Here is a 23,244-nt window from a genome sequence, read left to right as displayed (position 1 = left end):
AACGTGTTCTCCGTGTCGTTCGGTCGCCCGTTTAGAGTGTGCGTGTGTGGTGCAGGTGTAGACGAAGGTGATATATTATAATATTATTAATTAGTCGTTTCCGTTATTACGGCCGCGGGCGAGACTGATTCATCATTAGTCGTTTCGTGTTTTATTATAGTTTTCGTGATAAAAAAAAAGTAGAAGAGTTTAATTTCGTAAAACGCATGGCGAATTTTCACCGCTCACCGCCGCCACACCGCTTCGTCATAACTGCCGAAAAATGTCATAGTTTTCGTGGAGAAGATTGATTGATGGTTGGTACAGCACAAACGTCTAAACTGTTTAATATATATAGAATATATTATATCTACTACAAATACCGCATCGCATTGACGAGTGCCCATATTATAGTCGAAAACCGAGGTAAGCATTTTAATTTCTATAATATTAAATAATTATAAAAACCGTCTACGGTATTATACATATGCACACATCGTTTTGCGTGCGATAAATGTATTTTATATTAGGTACCTGTACATAAATTTCATGCTAAACTAATTTTCCGAGTCAATTTTTGTGTTTTTGAAAGAAAATGCTTTTCGAAAATTGTAGTTCGAAATAAAATTCAATTGGTATTTTACTACCTATTTATTTTACCATAATATACTGGTTTTTATTTATTTTCTAAATGACAATTTATTGTTTTATAATTTGAAGTATACTACTACCGTCTAAAGTCACGGAGAACAGAGTAGTGGAACACTACATTAGAGGAATATACCTTGTCATTTTACTATTTAACTAAGTACAATTACCTACCTACTTATAAGTTGAATTTATACTTAATAAATGATTATTAATAAATAAAACTGTATAATATGTTCAATATTCAATATTTATACATGCAAATGTTAGGAAAGTATTTCGCCTCTGATTATGAAATAAAAAATATACCTACATTTCCAATAGATAAATTAAACATATTAATATTAGGTACTAACTGTAACAAAAATATATTGAAAACATATTTTTAAAAGTATGTATAAGTACTTTAAACCATCTACAATTTAAAAAAAAATTAACTAATTAAATTAGTGCTGGATAGATTCACTGACTGTTTAATCTACGTATTTTTATACATGATTATTATGTTATTGTCTGTTATATTGTTACTTGTTAGATAGATTTATTTTGATCAAAATAAATTTAATTGATACGTAGTGAAAGACAACTGGTTTTACAATAATAAAATAAGTACCTACAAACTTAGGTATTACATTAATATTTTTTTTGTAATTGTAAAAATAAGTTCTTAAAAATTAGTTACCTAACACTGTAACACCTAAACTACAAAAATAATCACTAATTTTAAATGTATAATAGTATAATATATTATTTTGTTATTAAATCAATATATACTTTTTTTTTATTGGTACAAGACCCTCTGCCAGTTTTACCTTTTTTTCTTTATTGTTCTAATTTATATATTAATATTATAGTTACCTATGTAATAATTTAATATTTTAATGTCAAAATAAACAAATCGAACAATTATATAATACCTAGGTGATTTTAAAACTATCTACTATGGATGATTAATCATTTTTAGATTTGTCTTTAGAGAAATGGTTATGATTAATTGTATATCCTATGGAATTATATACGTATTAAGTATCCATGTATATTGTTCAAAATTGATTCGACCTCGTATTTCGTTTTATAATCATTCAATACTTAACATTTTTATGGAACTTATTTTATATCGGATACAGTGGTCCTGAATATGATCTCTAAGTGGGAGGTTGTACCTACTGATCAAGTGGGGTTGGAAACGTTGTGGATATTACACAGATTAGTAAATGTACAGTTATTAAAATACATTTTAGTATTTTGTGTAGGTTCAGTATAATATTATACATTGTGGTAGTCCACTAGTCCCCGACGTATTGTTATATAGGTTGTTGTGGGGCGATAGGCGAATAGTGGTAGGCACCCACTTTATATTTTATGTTTTGCAATACCTACTAAGTACCTAGATATGATTGTTTTTATTTTATATTAATTATTTAACAATAGTTTTACATACATAAACTATTTTTAAAATTTTAATAATGTATTATTTAAGTTATTACTATAAATATTATATATATATTAAATATACCTAAAATTTAAATTACATGGTGCTCATGTGCAGTTAGTATTTAAAAATGATAACTAATCTTGAAAAACAAACAAAAATTATGAATGAGTATTAAACACGCAAATATACTATAATTTAATGCAAAAATGATTGAAACTCTGCGATAATTGCAGTTTAACTAATAATTTAAATGGTACCTACATTTTAAATATATTATTACTAATTATCTAGTTATTAGTTTTTATTATAAATATGATAATACATCATGATAGATATGTGTTTGATAAATTATGAATAATGATATATATTTATTATATATATATGTTCACTATAGGTAATATTAAAGTATAATTAGTACACTTTCTGAGTTTAAGACCTATGTTTATTTTAATATTGGACAATTATTTTTAAAAATAATACGCATTATATTGAATTTATTGTTGCATAAAATATAAAGAATTATAAAAAATAATGATTTTTCTTTTATATTTCAGTTAAACTATACTTCCCATTGACATAAATATGACGAATATTGGACGTATCCGGACTGTAGTGTTGGGAAGTTCTCGTGTTGGGAAATCTGGTAAGATATTTTTATTTAATTCAATACATTTGTAAAATAGAGGCTTATTAAAATAATGGAAAAAGTTATTTTTAAATATATTAAAAGTAGATTGGAGTACCTACAGTTATTGGTTTTCGTTATAGGTTACTACCAAGAACATTTAAATTCTTGTTACATGTCCAATGTAAATTGTATTGAGTATTTTAATTTGAAAAGTTATATTTTCAATCAGAACCCTATTAAATTATTAACTGTTTAAACTTTTGATGGATCTCCCTCGAAAACTAAGTATTTAAAAAAAGCTATTGAATCAAATACGTATAGCCGTATAGGTATATATAATACTTACACGTAAAGTATAATAAAATATTATTTCGTATTGTCGTTTACCATATACGACATAAATTCTCATATAGTCATTTAGGTAGTGAGCAGCAAAATAAGTGCAATAAAGTTAATCGTTAATGCAACTGTGCACTACTTACCTACAATAATAATAGTTATTAAAATATGCAAGTGTGAAATGTATTTCATTTAACTAATAGTTACTGCATCACCTGAATAAAGTGTTAGTGCGTACTTTATATACTTAATACTTATAAACAATTACCTATAGGCTATTTGTATAGACAAAGTCTAGACGATTGGTTAGAATTCTTAGTGTGCGCATGTGTTTATACGTGCCGCCGTGCCAGAACCTAATATGGAAACAATGACGATACATAATATTTCAACATATTTTGTGCTAATAAAACGGTAACGACCAACGGTAGTTTGTAATTTTGGTAGAGAAGACCATAATAATTAAAATCGGAATTATATATATTCTATTGACCTTCATACTGCAGGTTGTTAGTTATTACTTATTAGTAGTTATTACTATTATAGAAATCTGTATTAGAAGGGTTTTTTATTTTCATCGGCAACAATAAATAATTGAGTCAGTCGATCAATGTTGTGAAAATTGAAAATGCGCGGCAATCGAATGAACCGCGTGACTATAGACAATTTGTATTAACATATTGTGTAGTGGTATATTCCCTGGCGTGTGTCTGTATTTGCAATAAAATTGTACCTACGTCGTATTGCAGCGTAAACACATGTACAGTGAATACTGGATAATGCAAAATGCAATTATTATTCTATTTCTATCGTCATGCGCTGCACTTACAGGACAATAACGACGGTATATTATTTTAAAATTTACTCCATTTGGACATCCTTGTCAAACGAGGTGTATTGATAGGTACTATCTATATTTATACATTATACTTATCTTTCCGCAGCAAGTTCCGACAACTTAATTATTATAATAGATATCGCTCACGGTATGCGCGCGGTAGCCGCTATAGTTAGTATACCTATACTTTTCTATATGCAGCATTAAATTATTGTATGAAATTCTCGAAGTTTGTATAATTTATCTAACTCATCACATTTGATCCGATTTAAACTTTTGTTGGTAAATGCGATACAACAATAGGTATATATTATTATATCGTTAATACTGAATTGTGAAATACATAACATGTACTCAGGTAATAAATCCAGACTTTCATGGGTTACTCTACCTAATTTATACACCATAGTTAAATCTGCAATAAGTATAGTAAGTGGTTCTTTTAAAAACCCGAGAGTTGTAAAATTGAACAATTGGGTTTAGGTTATACCTATATAACGTTATAACAATTATATGGACGTCCGAATGTCCAACACATGCTTATGTGGCATGTGATGCTGTGCCAATTTCATTTTTGACAACGGGCAGATTGCAAACCATAAAAAAAAGAGAGCGAGGTCAATGTTTTTACGTCGTGTTTGTATTTTTGAGCTACAGCATATGCAAAAAAAATATTGAAGATGACAATTTATAAAACGATTTTTAACTATAAGAATACGTTTTACACGTTTCTATAGGTTAACTCCAATTAACTATAAGTATTTTGACTAATATAACTTATTATTAAAAAATTGCGTTGATATTTTTGTATAGTGGAATTCATTAAGATTATTTTAAAACGTATCAAAAAAGTTACTCAAGGATTTAGAGAGGACAATTAACGACGTGTAGGTACTTCAAGTACTTGTAAAAGCCTTTTCGATATACCTAACATTAGATAATTTCAAGCTATTACATATTCATGTAATGATCACAGATTACTAAGAATTAAGCTGCAATTTGTGACGACCGTTTCACTTAATTAGTTGGACTGGTTTTAATAAAATATATTAATATTAATATAAAATTGCAATAAAAAAAATGATATGAATTATGCAAAAATGTTATTTCGTACAATCAAATTAAATACCTATTATTAGTAGGTTGTAGGTATATTGTAAATAATAGGTTCTATAGTAGGTATAATAGTAATATATTCACCTTGTAATTTGTATACTGCAAATAATTTGCTCCAATCAGTATGTATATATATTTCTCCAAGCAATGGCCACTATAGGGACTTCAGTTGTCATAATATTTTACTAGACATTTTCATACACACAACTTGACGAACGCACAAATCACAACTGTATTTTTATACACACGGTTGACCTCTCTGCAGTGTTGTAAATGTAGGATGTACAATTAAAACCATGTACAATGTACATAGACGATAGCCATATAGCTGGTATATTATGTACTTATATTATAATATATATCTATAAGTTTATTGACGTTTGACAGTATAGAGACAATGGCACAATGTGCATTCATTACTCAATCTGTGACCATATTACCATAAAATCGTTAAAATATAAACAGGAAAATTATGGAGACAACAACGATTACAAGAGTCATTATATTTTCAATTGGGAGATATTCGGGATTTGAATGGTACGTTTGTACGAAAAATATTTAGTAGGTAGTTAATAATTATGATAATATTTAATTAATATATAATTCACTCTAACTGTGGACAATAATTATAATATTATAGTAGTCACTAGTCCCTACGAAAACTCACGTGGTATCATTATAAGCTTTCGATACAGGCAATTATGACGGTGTCTACAAAGTGCACGTGTCATACCTAAATCGTCATTCGTTATACAGGTATATCATATATATATATATATATATTAAACCTACTGTCCCAGCATAATAATATTATACTGCAACGCACGATGAATGCGACGTCAATCAAATCGGCATCGGATGACCGGCGCGTGCGAACACAACTGCACCTAAGTATCTCTTACACACACACACACACACACTCACACTGTGCATTATTAATACTTATTTAATAATCATCATTATTGTCTGACCACCTACATATGATAATATGTATAATAATATTATTATTATTTATTAAACTGCACTTCAGACAGCTGCTGGTTGGCTGACAGCGAACACTGCAAGTCGCGTGAAGCCGGCACGCGTTTCAAACCGTAGATGACCGCAGGGATCTATCCTCTCGAAGTGTGCTCGTTCGCGGTTGTCGTCGTTTGGCGTATCCGTCGCTCCTATTATTATGTTCGATCCCGTCAATATTAGGTATTCAATATTTTATTAAAACCTCACTGTATCGTCTCCAAGAGGAAAAAAGAACGGTTTTCCACGGGTACATAATAAATAATAATATTAAATGTATAATACGTGTTTGTGTATTCGCGGGAAATACGTATCATAATGTATATACACGGGTATGGTTAGATTGGGTATGGTTAAATTAGGTAGGTTAGGTCGAGTGACCCGTAGAGGCTCTTGAAAATATATGGGTCAAATCATTATACGACGAGCGCATATACCTATAATTACGAGGCGCCTGCTGCAGAACGCCGCCGCGGAGCTGGTCGCCGTCGTGCCACAGAGTTCCGCGATACCGGGCGTTAGATAACCTAATAATTACCGCGTTGATAGGAGGTTGTGGGAACCCGCCCCTCTAAGCCCGTCTCGTCGTCGTCGATACCTTACAATATAATATACATTATGTATATCGATATAAGTATAATACTATAACGTATATATATAATAAACGTGTTGTGTATTATATAGCGCCAGCCACAGTAAATTGCTAATTCTGACATTGGCAGTGTGACGGCGGCGTGGATGTGGAGACGTCCGTCACGCCGTTTGCGAAATTTGTTTTGCATGGAGGAAAACGTAGATACAAAATGGTATTATGTTTATAAACCGGTATCGCGAGAATGTTTTCCACGTCTGAAAGCATCGTGCGATTATCGCTACCTACCATCCGGGTTCGCGGGGAAAACTCTTATTTTTTATAATATATTGAAATGTTATCAGCATTGTTGTATGATTAAAAACGGTGTCAATACAAATTTCGTAATTCGTAATTCGTCAACTATTAAGCTATTATTGATTATAAGCAGCTGTCAAGTACGGCTTGAGTGTGGTTACGCCGTCGTAATGGGTTTAATCTCGTGACTGTAGAGTTCAGAGAAACGAGCAGGGAATAGAACTGGTCTAGAGAAGGAGGAAAGCCTTATAAAATTACATTAGTGTTTAAAAAAAATGTTTATCAAAATACTATACTCGCGAGTGCGTGACACTTTTGCTATGTTCTTCATCAATCATAACGTAGCGTTACATACACATGTCTGCAGTACGCGCATACTAAATAGTGGTATTATATAGAGTTGAATAATAAAATGATAGTATAGGTTTTTATATTTTGATCACTTCATAATATGCAATATTATTATTATATACGTTTGCATGCGTTCGGAATAATTTATTTTAAAACCATAATATTATATTATATTTTATGCATGTAATACTATTACATTACCCTTTGTACCTATAAGGTAGGTATTATTCGATTACTGTGTCATTCAAACTGCGGGCGTGTGTGACCCAAACCGATTGTATTTTGATATTAAGAAAAAATAAATGTGTGTGTCTGTGACGCCCATGCGTGAAACCGTGAAAGGAAATACGAATCTGTACATGTATAGGTACTATTCTATAACGAAATCGCGGTTAGAATAATTTTCCCATCAACGTATATTATAACGAAGATATGTTTACAGATAATTCGATAGCTGGATATTTAAAATAAATAAATTTCATATTGTATTCGTTCGGTGTTATTAGTTTTTTTTTTTTTGATGTATCGGTTTTACTAGTTTTTTTATTATTAAATATTTATTTAATATAAAAAATACTTATTTACTCTTTATATATCCCTAAAAGAAGGTTATCATTAAAAATGAAAAAAAAATATTCGACTAGTTTATTCAAAAACTATTAGTTTTTTCAATATATATAAATATTACTATATACCTATACGGCTATATATACTACGTAATCGAATAATCATACTCACGAAGCCACGAAGGTATGCGAATTTAAAATAACTGAATACTGTGTTTTCAAGACTAGGTATTATTATTAAATTGTATCGTGAATCTTGTACTTAGGTGTACCTCGACATGTTATAGTAATGACCCTATTAAAAATTATTTACCGGTCGAATAATTACAGTGATTTTGGTGTTTTATATTGATGTATTATAAATTATAATATCATATATGAATATATAATTACCTATCATGCAGGTAGGTTTGCTTTCATGTTCACGTTATAAGTTACAAGTATGATACCTATTTAATTTGTATACAGCGCGTAAAGTAACTACGCGCTTTCAAAGGTGAACTAATTTATGTTGAGAACATATTATGTATGCATATTGTGATGGTATGCGATATAGGTATTTTTGTATTTTAAAATTGAGTGTTTCGTCCACACCGTTTGGCACCTAAGCCAGTATTATATATATAAATATACACAATTCCCCGCTCACAACTCGTGGGGTAAAGTAAACAATATATATACAACATATCGTTTGCGTAGGTATATAATGTATATATACTCATTTCTCAACAAACCGAAAAAATGAAGTTGACATTTTATCTCTTCGCGGGTGCACGAACTTACCTATAAGTGTGGGCAGTGGCAGTAGTGTCTTGCACTCTTACACACTAATTTTTTCCGTTTTTTTTCGGTGTCTGGCGTTTGAATTGAGGACAGAATATGTGTAGGTATATATATAACATGCAAAGTGCTCTACGTGCCTTGTACTAAAATATGTTATAATATTAAGGTAAAATGTGGTGTACACGTCATATTTCGGGTGTTAATAATAAAAAATTCGTGAACATTTGATCAAGAGATAGATAAGCATGCTCCCTCCCCCAAAATATCCCTTATTTTATATGGTTGCATGTCGATAAATTTATACCGCGTTTAGTCCCACGTCCGATTATACGCGTGTAGGTACCTCGAATCTCGGTGAGTCGTGAGTGTTATACCCACTATTAATTGTTTTGAGCGGCTGTATACGATTAAACTTGCATCGAATGAAGCGTTATTGTAATATTATAGACGCGTATAATATATTATGAGTGTACGGTTACCATAGGTAGATACCTATATATTATTATAACATATTGTGCGTGTGCACAAATTTAAAATGTGCGAAATGACGCGTCGCACGCTCACAACCGGCTTCCGGCGGCATTACATATGCGGTATCAAATGTGTAATGTAAAGAATAATAATAATATGAAAGAGAAGCGACGGCTGCGGAGTGGGGGAATCGGCGGTAGCTGTGGCTTCACGGCGATCGCCTATAGGGTCTAAACGTCACCCGGAGCGCGCGCGATTTGCATACAGCACGAATAAAAATAATAATAATAATAATCCGGTCTTTAGCCGTGCCGTGCGCCGTATAACGATAAATGATTATAATAATAAAAATAATAATGATAATAATGATAGTAATGATAATAATAATAGTAATAATAATCGATTGTTGCAAAACCGCATGCACTCGAGTGAGAGAAGATGATAATCGCCCTAGAGTTCTGCTTTTTATACATCTCTGCCGCCGTTGCAGCCTACTCGGCGGAAGATAAAAATCGACCGATTTCCTATTTCGTACGTCCTCGGGCTCCTCGTCGGTCAGTCCCGTTTTTCAATGCTGACGAACAGCCGAGGACCGGTTTGCTGATTTTTTTTTCCTTCGAGCACACAAATGCGTACAATCAATGTGCGTTGTATGTATAACACGTGGATTTCTCACGCATATAACTTAGCCGTGTACATTTCGATGTTGTTGTATTAAATAATTACAATTGAAGGTAAGAATCACCCCATAAATGTCTTAAATAATACCATGTTTATGCCCACTCTTATTGTTATTTATTTAATATATATTTTTTGGATTTTTTTCCTTAACTGCTAACGATAATTATTATATTATATTATTGACGTGCGATCGTCGTCGGCGATATGTTACGGGAAATATATTGAGGTAATTAAGTAATTATTTTTTTTTTTTTCAAAACGTTTATTTGAAAGCTTCCGCTTGTATTTTAATTCCTAGCAGTCTTAACTAACCTATATTTCTTTATAGACTTCCAGACACGCGCGACCGATTTAAAATTATTCATATATTTATTATGTGTGTACGTCTAATAGTTTCGATGCAGTGTTATTAACATTTAAAAGTGCCAATATGCAATAGATTTAGTCTAACGATTGCAGTTGATACCACATTTTTATCAATTCGTTTACATTTTTTAACATTATTGTGATTTTTCTTATTCATTTTACTTAACTATAAAAATAATTCGGTAGAAATTAGGATAACTTAAATGTAGGTTAATATTTTATAATAACATCTTTGTATATGCATTGGAATGCTGTGAAACATATGCTAATTCCATGAAATTTAATAGCACAAAATTGACTTAATAAAATTTTAATATAGTGTGTATATATATTATACGTGTATAAACTACTGGTTTAACGTTTTATAATAACAAAATCAAACAAAAATAATATCTTTGACCAATATGAACTCTATATGACGTATATTCTATAAAATATTCTTCTAGAATATAAAATTGAATGGATCAATTTCAGTGCACCCCCCCCCCCTCTTTTACGTAACACTTTAAATGGATTATCTAGAAATAACTGATATGTTTTTTAATTTATAAAACATTTAGGTATGCACATATATTTCATATAATCATTATTTCTTATTAATACAATATTTATAAGTAAAACTATGTAATATATTATTATATTACACACCTATTGTTATTATATATAATACTTTTACTTTATAGTGTTGATTAATGATGATAATAATGACTCACTCCCTGGTGGCCTACCTACTGATAGATGGTAAATATTTACATTTATCTGGAGTTTATATGCATGTGGTTATATAATAGTTGCACAAATAAAATATTGCAGAAATTGAAGTATAAATTGCGTTATATTATTTATTTTATTGTATGGAATCTATACGCAGTTTGAGACTCTAGAGTGTATATATTGCTTGAATTATAATGATAATTTTAGTAGTTATATTTATATTTTAACTAATAAGTTTTAAGTTATAACTTCGAGGTACATATTTATAATATGAATGTGTATTTCGTATACAAATTGTTTAATATGATTATTGTTCGAAACAAAAATCCCAAATTATTTTAGATATAGATTTTCATCATATTATTAGTGTATATATTATTATATATTTATTTTATTAATACAAATAGTAATACCAAGTACATGTATAATAATATACTCGTATTTGCACTTTATAATAGCACAATATAAGCTCAATATTATTGATCATGATGAGTTATGACAAATTTTTAGTTAACATGTAATTTGTTCCTTCTCATAAATATACACAGGCAAAACCCTTTTAATATGTGGTACGAGATAAAATTGATGTTTTAATATATACTTGTAGGACGTAGGTATAACTAAACTTAATTTATTAAATGTTTACCTACTGAACTAAATTATTAGGCATTGATCCTCATTGATATATTATACGGATACCATAAGTCTTTATATAATATATACCTTACCTACGTAATGAATAGTAGTATAGAATTTTCACAAAACTATGCTCATTGCACATTTTACATTAAACATTGCACATTGCACATAGCACATAGATCATGATAGTTATTAGTTATATTATTAGATAGAAAAAATACATTTTTTTAGAATAATATAGGGTATTTATTAACTTTCCATAGATAAACAATTAAATATAAACTTAAAATTATTCAAAAATATTTTAATCATCAGCTTTTCTCTATAAAACGTATATAATATAACTAAAGATTAATCCATCTATAGATATAGTATTAAGCATTCTCTTTGGAGTTGAGACATTTGTCACATTTGAGTTCAAAATTAATATTTTGTGTTTATTAAATTATTATTATTGTGTATGCGTTGCTGCCGTGCTAGAAGCTGATGGGTATTGAAATAGAACTGAAATGATTCTGCTTACGAGATATTAGTTTTTACGATACATTGTATTATTATTATTAGTAATTTTAAATATTATTAAGTAATGAACTAAAAATTTCAAGTTTGATTTGAATGTCGGTTATAGACATTTTAGCAACATTATACCTCTGAAGTAAATGACATCAATTATAAATATCAAAAAAACACATAATATCTACTAATATTTCACACATCACACTTGTATTGTGTTATGTAACGATAGGCTTTGATGGTCTATATTTGTGTAACAAATTAATACATTGTTACCTGAACACCGACGCTGTATAATTAATTCTTGGAATTATATAATTGGTGGTATTATTGTCACCTATGAATACTCAAGTGACTCCTTACATTGTAGTGCTTCTGTGCAGACCATAAATAATGTTTAAAGGAAAATTGTAATTAAAATTGTTCGAAATCCAAGAGAGAAACTGCTCTTGATTGTATAATGGTATAACATATATGATCAAAATGATTTCATCGTTTGGTATTGTGCAGATCAGCGGTCGGCAACATTTAATGTAAAGGGCCAAATAAATGATTAATAATAAAATATAGCATTTTTCACTGAATATAGGAACATAATTTTATTTTAAACAAAAATATATAGTCATATCAAATTATTTAGTTTTTACACTGTAGATAAATGAATTTCTCACAACTGTATTGTTTTAAATAAACTCAAAAAGCAGTTAGTTAGCTAAGATGCCACGATACGCTTATCTGAACTTACACTGAAATACTGGAAGTTACAGAGTTACCTTCGAATCTCATCTTAATATCACTCATTCTGTAGTTAGGAGTGTAATACTGTAAATATATATTAATCTATTATCCTATATGTACTTCTAACATTGATAATAAATACTATTAAATAGTTTTAATATGATCACTGATCAGAGTATATCTCACCACTATAGATCCACTAGATCACTAGATCAATAGGTACATCAAATGAAGTTATGTTTTGTTTAGGCATCTACTGTATGTTTACGTGGCTCCTGTGTAAAAACCGGAGGTTCGAATTGTTAAATAAATTAATTGTTGCATGTTGATTGATTGCTACATTAATATTTAATACTTTATTATTTAAATCCTATATACCTTTACCTTTTATGCGGTATACGATTTAATATTCGATAAAAACCCATTTTAAAGTGTTATTAACTGAATATTTTACAATTATGTATATAATTATTATTATGCTTTTTTAAATATTTTATTTACTTTTTTTGAAATTTTTTTTCTAATTGTAGTACGAAACTATTGTCATCTTTTACCACAAAAACGGTGGTATGTACTATAATTTGTCTGAACATACTTAAGTTACTTAAGTTAAAATAATAACGGTAAATAGTTTTCGCAAATAAATTTAATCATCTGAATATGTTAATTATTTTAATTTATCTAAATTAGAAATTATTTACATACATACAAACATACAAATATTACATTATATTATAACAGATATAAAATAAATGATACATATCTTGATTTTTTTTTTTTTGGTTATATATATGGTGATGTAAAAAGTGTATTTAAAGTATGTTTCATTGTATGTAGGTTCAATAAACTGGTAATAAACAGTCGTCTTATGCTCAACACTTTTCCCCTCATTTGTATAATGTTTTGAAAATGTTTTTTTTAAATATGTAATTCATGTTAGGTATATATTATATAGCTAAATTTATAATACATAATAAACTAGGTAAAAGATCAAATAATGAATATTTTGTTCAGTATATCTGTAAAGGTCAGCTATATATTTTTCATACGAGTATGCGAAATTTTTGCTTATATATGAGAAAGTACATTTTGACAGCCCGTTTTTAATACCACTCTATTAATAACGGAGAAGTTGATGAGAACATGGCGAAATCGAAAGTGTTGTTTAAAGATGACAAAAGACATAGATACCTAATAAACTAACTTGTTTCTTTTTTTACGTATACATTATTAATCTAAGTTGTTCACAATATACATACGATATGCTCATAGGTTTAAACATTTGTCTGATATCGCAAATCTGTTAAGACAAATTTAAGTACATCTATGCATATTAGTATATTACTATTTATTATGGATGATGAATTTGTCTAAAGAAAAATCCTGCATATTTTTCTAAACTGCTAAATTAATTGTACTTAATCAAACAATATATATATATTAAAATGGAAACCTAATTAATTTTGATGGGATAATTATTTCGATTAGAATACTTATTTTTTATGAAATTGTAATATCGGATTTAATAACAACACGTGCATATGAATATAAATTGGTATAGTAATCAGTTTTAAAAAATTAGAACACGATGGTATACGGAGACTTTCAGTTGTTGGACATCACTCGCCTTGACATGGGGTGGTGGTGTGAGGTAAAATATTATTTTGAATTATGATAAATAAAACCTTTGTAAGTGGAGGTTAAGATTAAGCCACGCTGTCGCTGGTTGTTAGCTGATCTTCCATTAACATTTTTCAACAGTTGTCGGTACGACGAACGACGATCGGCGGTACTATTTGTTTTTCTTAATAGTCTGAAAGGACCTATACATCGAGAAAATCAAAATAAGATAATTTCACCAATAAAACAATAATATATTCCTCATTAGAATCTAATATTTGATAATACAGCTGAATAGTGGGGAGTAGTATAAGTGAAAAACTGCTATTGAGCAAAATCCCTGTATTATTATGTGTCTGTAGACAGAACACGATCTGAAAACGTAAACAATAAATATTTTATTATCTGTTAATAAAACAATGGGGATACTGCGAAATTTTAAAGGACGAGGTGTAAACAATCACGCAACCGTAGAATAAACTAAGTACAAAATATAATATGAGAAAAAAATGATTCATTGTGTTATACTTTAAAAGTAAATAAAAAAAATATGTATACAAATTATGCTAACCTGACCTCTTGCATTTATAGACATCGTATATACAACTATTCATTATTGTTTCCGCTGTTATAATATTTACATACTATTTATACACGAAATTTGATATAAATCGAAATGTCTGTTGCGCTGAAAACCATATAGTCCATAATTATTGTTTATATTAAAATAATAATAATAATAATTTTAAGATGAGATGTATAATACTATAATGTAAGCACAGTTAATTTTTACGCTCAGTCTTAATAATTGTCTATATCAGATATATGTGTCTTGCTTCTTAATTTTATTCAGAAAACAGTTCAACATAATATTATACTATTAACTATTTAGAAATTCTATCACGTATTCTTCACTAATGTTATTTTTCTCCAACTTAGATATTTAGATATTCAGCAGCTAGAGATGAAATGGCCATTTATATGACGTATATTTCACAGTACAAGTATTATTGTTTCAAATTAATTTTATAGCAACTACTTATATTACATTTTTTTTCAACTTCATAAAAGTTGAAATATAGGTATAGGTATATCTATCTATAGACACTTTCAAATAATTTTAACACGTAAACGTATAATTTTAAATATGCTGAACGATATGTTTATGTATATTGTATATATACTTAGAAATTATCAATAACATATTATCTTTTTTTTCTAGGTATTTCGAGTTTGTGGTATATATTATTATTATTTAAATTTGCCAATTAAGTAAATATTACAGTCGTGTAGATTTTACTCAAACAATACACGTATATCTATGTATATCGTATATATTATACAACATCGCGAATTCGATAGAAAGTAATGATTAATATATTTTTTAATATTTATCATATAATATTACACGCGTCATATTTATTTTGTCAAATTTATAATAATGTAAATTAGTAACATAACAATTTAATAGTTTTACACTTATAACATTTAAGTCTAGTTCGATGTTTTAAAATTTTAAATTATTAGCATATTATAGTATCTATAATCGATTATTTTTTTAATACGGTTGCATATAATATCCTATTACTTATACATTTATTATCTATTTAGATATCTTATAGCAATATTTATGATGTTGTGATTACTATTAATGCATTAGAGTAAAGAGAGGGATATGATTTGAGAAACTTTGTAAACCATAGCCTTTAATACAGATTTATATAAGCCTATTATAGAATAAGCCCTTACATAGTAGGTATACATGCCCAGTACAAGGATTAAATAAACCTTACATAATCTAGTAAACGAAACATTTTTATAGTTGATGGATCACTTTGAAAACTGTACTATCATTAACTACTTATATATAATATAATATTATTGGAATATTATTTATGACTTACCAATGTTTAATTTTGCATGGTTTATAAAAGTTGTATTTAGATTTAAGTCACTGCTCTCAGTTGACGATGATTATTATTTATACTGGCATCGTCTTTTCGTCTCTCTATTTTTTTTTTATGAATAAAATGACGGTCTGGGGTTTAATTCTCAGCATAAATTACCATCGAAGTAAATGTCCATATCTCTATGATCAACCTATACTCATTGGTTATTACTTATTATCAAGCTCAAAACGACATTACATGAAAAATAAAGAAATCTTATCTCCAACGTCTGGACAATAACGGTCAATATTATGTATATTCAACATCCATACATGTGTATAGGTATATTACATACAGTTATTGAAATATATATATATATATTGTAACGTATCTACTGATTTAGACATAAGACGTGTCCATATGGTCCTTACTATTCTAAGAAATTTCAAAACAACATACGCATCATTATGTGTGAGATGTATAAAAAAGAAAATTATTTTACTTTTACCATTATATTATTACAGCTGATATTCGATTATCCGTCAAATACACTTCTGATAAACAACTATTATGGCCTGACAGTATAATAATAATAATAATAATACTAATATAATATAATATATAGAAAGTGATATCTTTTTTTTCTCCAAGTATTCGCACTGGAATGGTATTTTTTCCGACCCAGACCTTTCAGATCCTTGACCCGTTTATTTCCCAGCCAACTATATAGATGTGGGTGATATTGTGTTTGAAGGGAGACTAGGAAATAATATGTATATATAACACACATATATATATATACGACGTACGTATAGCCTCCCTCGGGCGAAAGGTGATATTCGATGTAATAATAAAGGATGACCGAGTTTATGAAAACTTTTGAAGATTACCAAAATCTAGGATACATAATATAATATAGTACAAGGTCAGTATCTGAAATGACCTGGTTTTTGTTTAGTGTATGACTTAACGTTCAGCATTTAGTAGGTAGTACCACTGCCACAAATAATTAAGCTATAATTATAAATGCATATGGCTGCAGGTCGCCAGCTTTTTGTAGTATTTAACCACCGCATTATTTCTGTTTTTTTGTTTTTTTTGTTTGTTTAATGTTTTTTAACTATTTTAATTGTTTTTATACTGGCTTATATTACTTTACAACAATTTAAGTGTGTATGCCTTATTACAGCGACTAATATTTCTCAAACTTTGCTCTGCACTAATGCAATGCAACTAAAATAATAAATTACTCATGGTAGATATATTATATTACAATTAATTAAAATTTAAAATAAAATTTACGTTTTTATATATTTTTTAATATTGTCATCAAATTCCGAATTTCGTTTATTCATTTTTTTTATATGTTATTCTCTAAGCATAATATTATAAATATCCATTACTCTTTGAATTAAATATAATCGGTCAAGATTTCTCACTGTTGCATGTTTGATATTCTAATATAAGTACTCGTATGACTGCAACTTATGAATCATATAAGAGAAAAAATTTTTAATTAATTATAACCATTTCTTTCTTTGTTTACTAAGCAATAATTAGTTAATATTTAATAGAGTAAAATAAATGTAGAAGAAGGTACACCGAAAATTATTTTAAAAAATTGTATCAATCATAATATATAGGTATCTACTATTTACTTACTTCAATTTAATATTTATATCCTTGTTTAAAATATTCTGTGTATGGAATCTTGTTGGGATTTTCAAATCTTTCCCTGTTAAATGAATGCAAATAAGCGGTTGACCTTTTTAATTGATAAAACATCTTTATCGTTCATTTATTTTTAAGGTGTATGGTCGTCTGTCGAGTACAACTTTAAAAACCAGAATGTACATAATATTATTTACCCAACAATTTGATTCATTAATCAAATTTTCGTTTACGTCGATCAAATTATTTTACTGATATTTGTTTAAAGAACTTACATGCAGTTTTATTATTATTTATTTTTTCTTTAGCAGTGGTGTATAAACCAACGTATAGCTGCGTCCACAGTAAGTATATTTGATATAGAATATTCACGATGAAAGTAATTCATGAGTGTGCATTATTGTTGACATGTTATAACGTATGTCGTTACGTATACAAGAGTAGTATTATAAATGTTGTCTTGTGATATTCAAATTATTCAATGCTGTAAGACGTATAATATGAAATAATGTTGAATAACGCATATTCATAATTTAAATTAATTAATTAAAATGTACGATCTTCTAACTGATGATCCTCAAGTGTTTTTATTTTTGTCGTTTATTCGAATGAAAAATAACAAATTAAAGGAAATTATTTGATACATACCATGTAACGACTTCTGTCATTTGTTAAACGTAATAATATGAATACCTCAATTACATATTTTGCTTTAATAATTAAAAATATTGTAAAACAAGAACTAAAATATTTTCTCGAAAACTTAAGAGGTGGTTTGTTGGTCAATACTCTCTCAGTCTATCTGTACAAATGTTTGACATCGCCCACTGTGGATAATTTAACAATGGGAAAAAACATTTTCAACTATTACAAATATATAATAATAATATATACCTGCATTATTGTGCTGTGCAATTGTTTTCAGTAATCCACAGTGTACTATAATAATATGTACCTACCTATACAGTGTAGGTACATAAACCTAATGCATTTTATGTAAGCGAAGTTTCACATTTGATTTGAACATATATAAGATGTAGCTTGTAATGAAAACTACATACTAATTTGAGACAAATAGTATGTCGTTTCATCAATTTCGGCATTTACTTCTGCACATATGTAATATATATATAGGTATATAGAAAAAAAAGAACAAATATAATAAATTAAACCTATTGTGTAACATTTTGTTCGAATTTATTATATATGCTTAACAATTTGTTAGTGCAATATATTTCCTGACGACTAATGCATAGTGAATTATTATGAAAGATAGGTATTATAATTAGCTACCTATAGTAGTAACATAATCATAAATAATACTAATTTGTCGAATGAATAAAAAATCGTATTTTTTCTTTCTCTCACGAGAGATATTTGATCGTAGTACAAAAGTATCGAAACACGAAAACTGATTCGATTACAACGTGTACACAGACCAACCATATAAAAAAGTGTTGAATGAAAATTTCGACTCGTATTATCATTATGCATACACCTCGTCGTCGCTGTACAGGTATGCCGTACCTATACACACACACGTCAAACATTAATAGGTAATCATTTTATTGGATTGTCGTTTTAATAATATATAGAAGGTTGTGGTGAGTGATGCGACCTGACAAACCGCAAGCGTATAGTGTTCAATGTCAGATCCCGCTGTAGATATGTCAACGCAACAATATATAATATGGCCTACATAGGTACTTACAATATAATAATATAATATCTGTAGGGCTGTATAGATGATGTCGGAATTTTTTTATCACACATTAGTGCTTTATTATTGCATTATTATTGAGGCACACACACTGGCGCGTATTTGTTGTTTGTACAGCTTAGTTTTTCCCACCCTGTACATTGTGAAAAATCTAAGTAAGCACTTGAAAATATCGTCTTTAACTATATAGTCAATACGTTTAGAAATTCCAAAATTCAGAATTTGAATGCTTAATTTAGGCACAAAATTGAGATGAGCCGTGAACATGTTCGAAAAATCGCACTGCAGTATCCATCAAGCCCATGGAATTGTTAATTTTTCTAGTTAATTTTTGGTGTTCAGATCGTTTGAAAACATCATACACGGAAAAGCAAACTAAGGCAGATTTTCACGGTTCTTCCGCGCCGTTTTAGTTACTCTAAAATACGACTTTCCGCTGTCATCGAACCGAAACTGATTTCTCTGAGTCCTAGGATATAGGTACGGGCGTGTGTCGATGAGAGGTGGTCGTAACTGATTATTAAAATCTTGTTTTGACTACGGTGTTTTTTAAAAATATACTTGCCATTCATTTTATATTCGTATTAGTTATAAATTATAATATAGATTACAGTTATATAGTATTTGTATTAATTACTTCGTGCATTAATTTAATCTAAATCAATTTATTGCAATTTAGATAAATAAATATACTGAAATTTACTAATTTAAATAACAGTGGTATCTTAAGATATAATTACGTATGCCATTAGTAATTAATATGAAGCCATAAATGAAAATTATGGCTTGTTGTGCACGTATAGGTATATATTATTATGTATTCAATATTTATGTTTATTAACGGACACAAAATAACTGGTCTATGGAGTAAAACAAACTACTCAGTTGTAACTAAATACATCATCGGAGGTGTACGAACATATAAATAAGGAAATGAGTATTGATAATCATTATTCAAAAAACAAATTCACACAATTTATTTGGTAATAAATAATAACTGTGTACAATCTCGTCATTATACTTATAAATTATAATTGCACAAAAACTTGAATCATAATTGTCTCAATTATTTATTAATATTTACTGTAGGTGGGTACTAATATGTATTATTATATAGTAGTCCATTGACTATATAGTACTTTCATTACAAACTACAATACATTATTATCAGTCATCACTATAATGTGTAACGAGTTACAATAGTAAAATTGTGAATTCTAATGTATTTGTTTTGATTTATTATGATACAATTTAAATGCATTGAACTCAACGAGTAATTAATTAATATGAATATTTTATTTTGTTACAGCTGTCACGGTTCGATATCTGACAAAGAGATACATCGGAGAATATAGTTCAAACACAGGTAAAATTGAATTGCTTGTATAATGAATGACACATAATGTTATATTATTAAGAGGGGGAATAATTGATTTTGAAATTAGTTTTGAATTTAATTGGGTGCTGGCCACTGGATAAGGAATCTATAATGTAGCGCAGTGGTGACACTATTGTTCTAACACGATGTTGAATAGGTATGTATTATGTATATTTGTATATATACTATTTATTACATTATTGTTCGTAACTTCAAGTGAATAATGAAATTCTCAACATTCTCGTTGTCGTTTTTGATTATTATGTTGAATGTATAATATTATATTATAATGAAACGGTCGATTTCAATACGTTTTAAGACAATAATCGATATATTAGATAACAAGTGACGGAAAAACCATTATGTTCTACGCCATAGTTGATTTTATGATCATTAGGCGAAAACGTCTTTGATTAAAAAAAAGTCTACACCATTGTAAGATTCATTTTAACAACTACTAGATCTATAGATATGCGTTAACGAGTTATTTACCTTTTATACTTTACGTCCACCATCCACGCATTTCTTCTAAAATTCAAAAATAAGTAGATACACTTCTGTGCAGTGACTGCAGTCACCCATATCTTATAGTGGCCAGTGTATAATTTTATTCAAAATCAAATAGGTATAAACCTAAGATGATTATTTTCACTTTTTGATGCCAACGCACATATATACTAATTATTTGGGTTTCGACAGTTTTATCTCCGAGTTTTACTGTTATGTTTGTACACACACCAAACGAGAATTGATATAATATAACTGGTCTGCAGTGCGGGGTTATTGTACACAATAGTCGTGTATATGCTGTGGGGTCGTAAAAAGTTGATGGTGTAAAATAGCTTAAATCCTCACACTCTTGACTATGCGCGCCTACGCTGTAAGAAGTTATTTTTCCTTAGTCTTCTGCAGCAATGCACCGGGCGGCGGGCGCGCGGATATTCAAATATTATTATTATTATTATTATTATTATTATTACTATGTTTATGACACCTCTCGATCTCGGTATTCGTTTTACATAATTACTAAATTACCCTACATACTCATTCTACCGAACACCCTGCAGATAAATTATTACTACCATTATTATGCATACGGAGCGTTTCAAACGTCTACTTCGATATCACTTTTCAAAAACAATGAGCGGTCGCGCGTACTCGTATACCGTACACTTTTGTGTATCTATCTATAGTACGCAGTATATACATAATATACGAATAGGATTTAACGGCACAAGCAAAGCCAGCGGCTATCACGCCCGCGTGCTCGCGATTCCTCATAACATATACACATATTATTCATGTACACGACGTACACTATGTATATGTATATAAATATTGTTCATGGCACAATAATATTACGCTTTTGAATGGGTGGCCACGCGAACACATTTAATGTATAATGTATATACACCATATAGGTACTGTAGATCTAGTTCATTATTGTGATCGAGATTGATTTTTTTTATATCTCTGTTCGATTTACATCGCTTCGAACTTTTATTCCATACATTATTGCTATACTGCTGCGCCGTGCAGGTAGTTCTATATATATATATATATAATATTATATATTATGCCCGAGTTGTGGGCACACCGTATTAAAAACAATGAATAAACCATATTACTATACGCAGTGGCGGTTATATACTGGAAGTTAAATGTACTGCTGAGGTTATTTTTGGAGACATATACTCCTCCTACTAAAGTTCATCGCCTGTCGACATGAGACGTTAACTATATCAAGTACTATTATCAACTAATAATAATAATAATAACATAAAGAACTATTAACTTAAATCTCAATACCCAAGATTGGACAACCTGCATCCAGTTTTGGGCGAAAACATTTCAAACTCTATATTAGTTAAAGACATTAGTTAATAAAGATTCGATTTTCATATTTATATGGGTCTTTATAATATAATTAATTACTATGTATAAACATTATTTAGAAAATAATATATTTTATACAATTTATAAATATGAAGCGTGAGAATTGATCATGGCGTTTGATTAGTTTCACAACTAGTTTTTTTCATAATCAATTTTTTTTTATTTTCAAATTAACTAATGTGTATACTAAAGTTATAATCCTTAAGTGTTATCCTTACCAAGTCCAATTAGCGCTTATTTATTAGAGTATAATATCAATTTTCACCAAATCTTAGATGAAATATATTTTGTAACCTTCAATCATCGGTTTAAATGGTTAAATCATATAGTGTTCTTGCCCAATGCTGACCCAGGCCTCC

At 28.9% G+C, this 23,244-nt stretch overlaps 1 long non-coding RNA gene across 1 annotated transcript; it reads left to right on the top strand.

The window, feature by feature from the left end:
* On the top strand, positions 1-21,931 carry LOC111028441. Its single transcript, XR_002603899.1, has 3 exons — positions 1-405; positions 2,617-2,705; positions 20,921-21,931. It is a non-coding gene; the product is annotated as an uncharacterized LOC111028441 (long non-coding RNA).
* Positions 21,932-23,244: the final 1,313 nt, after the last annotated feature.

Source organism: Myzus persicae, unplaced genomic scaffold (assembly GCF_001856785.1).
Source record: "Myzus persicae strain clone G006 unplaced genomic scaffold, MPER_G0061.0, whole genome shotgun sequence".
In the NCBI taxonomy this organism is placed as follows: Eukaryota; Metazoa; Arthropoda; class Insecta; order Hemiptera; family Aphididae; genus Myzus; species Myzus persicae.
Note: the sequence above shows the minus strand (reverse complement) of the source record. Positions and strands in the feature narration are given on the sequence as shown.